The 5,836-nt window shown below is 41.6% G+C and overlaps 1 pseudogene; it reads left to right on the forward strand.

The window, feature by feature from the left end:
- The first annotated feature begins 3,041 nt into the window (after positions 1-3,041).
- On the forward strand, positions 3,042-5,083 carry LOC101015255 (annotated as a pseudogene).
- Positions 5,084-5,836: the final 753 nt, after the last annotated feature.

Here is a 5,836-nt window from a genome sequence, read left to right on the forward strand (position 1 = left end):
CCTCTCTTTAGAAAAAGTGTAATCCACTGAGTTAGAGCAGAAACAAACTACTGTAACCCAACCTCACACCGCAGCATTTAGTGGAGTCCCCCACCTAGTACTGTAGAATCAGAAACAGGAGCTGATTCTAGCCACAGGGTGCTCTAGCTTTCTCCTTAGCAAGACCCGTATCCCCATAGAAACCAAGTGAGTCAACCAGAAAGCCTGCAGCTTGCAGAGAAGGGTTCCTAGAAAAGAAGGTCTGGCACATGGCCCTAACCTCTATCCTGGTTCCTTTGAAAACCAGCAAAAAATGATACTGGGCCATAAACTGCCTCTTACACTCTGTGCCCACAAAGATGGGAAGCCAGATTTATGGAAAAAAAGGATGAGGTTTCCCTCTATGTTCCAGTTTTCCCTACATCCCCTAAAATAGAAGGTTAGATAGGCAGAAAACAGTTTTGCCTGGCTCTTAATATCTAAATCCTTACACTACTAACTTACATAGTATACCAGGCCGTCTAATGTTAGCAGCTACCATTTGTCAAGTAACTACTATGTGCCTTGTCACTATCTACACACTTTACAAACGTTGTCTCATTTAAATTTGATTTTCACAACAACCCTCTAAGATAGGTAATACTCTCAGCCTCATTTTACAAATGAAGAAACCAAGGTTAAGAAACATGCCCAAGGTCTCATAACCTTGAAGTGATAAGGCTGGGATTTGAACTTACATATGACATCCACTCTGCTGTGCTCTCTCTAATACTGAAGACCTGCCTATCTCTTTGCCACTTCTCCTACCCAACCTCCCATCTCCAGCAACCCCACATATACTATACCTTATTACACTTCCAACGGTCATCTGCTCAGACTATCACCTATGAAACCTTCTCATCTCAACTACCGGGTTTTTGTCTACTTATTTTGTTAGCTATTGAGAGAAGTATATTTATGTCTTTTGGTTTACTAATCATTTCTTTTAGACCATTTCATTGGTCTAAGCTGCTTTTAAATCTGTCTGTTGAGATCTTTATTTCAATTTTTATACTCTTTTCCTTCTAGAATTCCCATCTGGTTCTTTCAAATAGATTTTAGCTCTCTGGAATTCTCCTCATTTCATCTATCTTTTCTCTTTTTCTTTTCTATTTTCGTGAACATATTAGTCATAATTATTTAAAAGTCCTTGTCTGATAATAGTAATATCTGAAACATCTATGGGTCTGTTTTGTTTTTATTGGCTATTTTTATTCTTTCTCTTTCATGGTAAACCAGAATACCTCTGGTTTCTGGGGTGTTAGCTCTCCAGGGTTTCCAATGGAGAATTTGGCATGTTTACCCTTGATGGGTCCAGAATTTTAATCCTTGACTTCACATAGTTTAATGGCAAAATCTTCACTTTACTTTCTGAAAGCTTTCTATTTAGCTTTTTAGCCTTCTGAGCTCCAGAATTTGGCAAACATCTTAAGGCGAAAACCAGCTAGTCATAGGCTCAGTTCTCTACATTTCCCATGTAACTGGGCTCTGTCATATTCTCCTGTTTTGTTTCTCCAGCACCAAGGCACTATCAAAAGCTCTGTTGGTTTCTCTAACTCTCCGCAGCAGCCTTCTGACTGGAGCCATGTCTGTGTTTTCAGCCTAATGCAAACCAGAAAGCAGAAAATACCCACAGAGGAAAAATAGCTGTACAAATGTTAGTTTACCTCTGCAGATTTTACAGGCTCATAAGTGGAAGGAGCTTGCCTTATCTCAGATGAGACTTTGAACTGTGGAATTTTGAGTTAATGCTGAAATGAGTTAAGAGTTTGGGGGACTGTTGGGAAGGCATAATTGGTTTTGAAATATGAGGACATGAGATTTGGCAAGGGCAGGGGTGGAATAATATGGTTTGGCTCTGTGTCCCCACACAAATCTCATCTTGAATTGTACTCCCATAATTCCTATGTGTAATGGGAGGGACCTGGTAGGAGACAATTGAATCATGGGGGTGGTTTCCCCCATACTATTCCCATGGTAGTGGATAAGTCTCACAAATCTGATGATTTTATCAGGGGTTTCCGCTTTTGCGTCTTCCTCATTCTCTCTGCCTACTGCCGTCCATGTAAGATCTGACTTGATCCTCCTTGCCTTCTGCCATGATTGTGAGGTTTCCCCAGCCACATGGAACTGTAAGTCCAATTAAACCTCTTTCTTTTGTAAATTGCCCAGTCTCAGGTATGTCTTTATCAGCAGCATGAAAACGGACTAACACACCAACCTACACCATCCTACCTCCGTCTTAAGATGCATGCATCCACACACACCCTCACCTACACTATTTCCCATTCTCTGATTTTGCAACTTGCCTTGCATCCTAACATCAAATCTAAAATGGTCTCTTTGACATTCCAATTTCTTTTTAGTAGCAACATAGCAACAATATTCTGTTGTCTTACTTTGAACCATGATTAGTTAAAATCCCCAGATATCATAACTCCAAAGAGTTGCCAGGCTAGGCCTCCTCCTTTACTTCTCATGGAATTCATTAAAAATATATATATATTTTAGGTCGGGGTACATGTGCAAGTTTGTTATACAGGTAAACTTGTGTCATTTTTTTTTTTTTTTTGTAAAGATTAGTCCATCACATAGATACTAAGCTTAGTACCCAATAATTATTTTTCCTGATCTTCTCTCTTCTCCCACCCTCCACCCTCAAGTAGGCCCCAGTGTCTGTTGTTCCCCTCTCTGTGTCCACGTGTTCCAATCATTGAGCTCCCACTTATAAGTGAGGGCATGCGGTATTTTGTTCGCTGTTCATGCATTAGTTTGCTAAGGAAAATGGCCTCCAGCACCATCCATGTTCCTGCAAAGGACATGATCTCATTCTTGTTTATAGCTGCATATTATTCCATGGTCTACATGTACATTTTCTTTATGCAGTCTGTGATTGATGGGCATTTAGGTTGATTCCATGTCTTTGGTATTGTGAATAGTGCTGGGGTGAATATACACATACATGTGTCTTTACAGTAGAAGTATTTTTATTGCTTTGAGTATATACCCAGTAATGGGATTACTGAGTTTAATAGTAGTTCTGTTTTTACCTCTTTGAGGAATCACCACACTGCTTTCCACCATGACTGAACTCCCACCAACAGTATATAAGTGTTCTCTTGGCAGACAAGTCGGCTCAGGGGAGGCGGCAGCTGCGCAGCGGTGGGGGTATGGCCCAGGCCCCAGCCCTGCCCGGGGCACGGCTGCAGGGCGGACGGGTGAACCCTGGGTGAGGTGGCCTCTGCTTGCGCGGTGTCGCCGCGCCATTGTTGGGGGAGGGGGCTGCTGCTGAGCGAGGCGGAGTAGGAGACGAGCGAAGGCGCCAACGGCGGCGGAGAGGAGCGGAGGCGCCCCACGGGGAACACACTGACTTGTTGCGTGTCCCTCAATGCCAGCTCCAAGCTGGGCCAGCGCGCGGGGTCCGCGCGTCCGACATCTGCGAGGCGGCGTCCGGGGACGCGGTGGCGGTAGCGCCTGCTGCTGTGGAGCCTGCCGAGTTTGATTTCGGAGAAGGTGAGGGCCACCACCTGCAGCACCTCAGCGACCGCGAGATGCCGGAAGATTTAGCTTTGGAGTCAAACCATTCTGACCATCCCAGGGCAAGCACAATTTTCCGGCGCAAATCTCAAACAGATGTGAGAGAAAAGAGGAAGAGCAAATCATTTAAACTGTGTATCTCCAAGGTAGCTTACTAAAAAGTATAGCTCACGCTCAACAATATTTCTACATGACAGCACAATCAACCAGTCTAATCTTAGAACCACAGTAAAATGTGTGACCCTAGCAATATATCACCACATAAAGAACAGAGATGCAAATAGATCCCTAGATATTTTTGATGAGAGATCACATCCACTTACACAAGAAAAGGTTCCAGAAGAATAGTTTAAGCATGATCCTGAGCACAAATTTATTTACAGATCTGTTCATACGCCTTTTAGTGCCGCACAGCTAACAGCTGAATGTGCAATAGTAACTTTGGTTTACTTAGAAAAAATTTTAACTTATGCTGAAACCGACATTTGTCCCACTAACTGGAAAAGGATTGGTCTGGGAGCCATTCTTCTTGCCTCCAAGATTTGGGACGATCAGGCTGTATGGAATATGTACTACTGCCAGATCTTCAAGGACATTACAGTTGAGGACATGAATGAAATGGAAAGGCATTTTTTTGGAGTTTCTTCAGTTTAATATTAATGTTCCTGCCAGTGTTTATGCCAAATACTACTTTGACCTTCGCTCCTTAGCAGATGACAATAACCTGAATTTTCTGTTCGCTCCTCTTAGCAAAGAAAGAGCACAGAACCTAGAGGCTATTTCTAGATTGTGAAGACAAAGGCTTGTGTAGAGCCCCTATGAGAAGGTTATATGAGGGGTTATAACGTCACGTCATGGCACCTTTATCTACAAAGATTGGAGAAATATCACCTTTCCTGCTCAAAACCCGGCAAAATTAGTATTTTCATCAATAGGATGGATCTCGAATTCGAGAGATTTATGGACAACAAGGATTATACTCCATAGAAAAGAATGGGACCTTGTCAATGCAACAAAACATTCTTCTGTCCTTTTAAATGTAAACAGAGTTACAAAAACGACTCCAAAGTGAAGGTTCCTTTCACACACAGATATTTGCTTACTATTTGGGCCGATAGCTGTGAACTATGTAAGGTTTTTTAAACAATAGTTTTAATTTTTAGACTTTAAAGACACTAACCATGTAACTTTTATGTTTTTTCCAATTTTTCTCCCTCCCCACATTTTGCTGCATATGCCTTTAGAATCAATGCAGTATTACTAAAACATGGGACTCAAAGCCACTTAGGAGCAGACTGCACCATAGTTAGGTATTGAAGCGTTCTTCCTCCCTACTGTTACCATTGGAGTTGCTAGTCATCGGCGATCATTTTAAACCAAAAAGCTGCTGGATAACATTTGTCATTCATATTCTTTGCAAACATTACTTTAGCATTTTAGCATGTTTGGGGGCATAAACAGAGGCAGTATCAGTTATTGATATCTACTTCTTTTATTTATTTATTTATTTATTTTTTATTATACTTTAAGTTCTGGGGTACGTGTGTAGAATGTGAAGTTTTTTTACACAGGTATACACGTGCCATGGTGGTTTGCTGCATCCATCAACCCGTCACGTACATTAGGTATTTCTCCTAATGCTATCCCTCCCCTATTCCCTCACCCCCCAACAAGCCCCAGTGTGTGATGTTTCCCTCTCTGTGTCCATGTGTTCTCATTGTTCAAATCCTATTTATGAGTGAGAACATGAGGTGTTTGGTTTTATGTCTTTGTGATAATTTTCTGAGAATGATGGTTTCCAGCTTCATCCATGTCCCAGCAAAGGACATGAACTCATCCTTTTTTATGGCTGCATAGTATTCCATGGTGTATATGTGCCACATTTTCTTTATCCAGCTTATCATTGATGGACGTTTGGGTTGGTTCCAAATCTTTCCTATTGTGAATAGTACCACAGTAAACACACGTGTGCATGTGTCTTTATAGTAGCATGATTTATAATCCTTTGGGTATATACCCAGTAATGGGATTGCTGGGTCAAATGGTATTTCTGTTTCTAGATCCTTGAGGAATCACCACACTGTCTTCCACAGTGATTGAACTAGTTTACACTCCCACCAACAGTGTAAAAGTGCTCCTATTTCTCCACATCCTCTCCAGCATTGTTGTTTCCTGACTTTTTAATGATCACCATTCTAACTGGCATGACATGGATTTGCATTTCTCTAATGACCAGTGATGATGAGCATTTTTTCATATGTTTGTTGGTTGCATAAATGAC

The sequence above is a fragment of the Papio anubis genome, chromosome X, assembly GCF_008728515.1.
Source record: "Papio anubis isolate 15944 chromosome X, Panubis1.0, whole genome shotgun sequence".
Taxonomy (NCBI): Eukaryota; Metazoa; Chordata; class Mammalia; order Primates; family Cercopithecidae; genus Papio; species Papio anubis.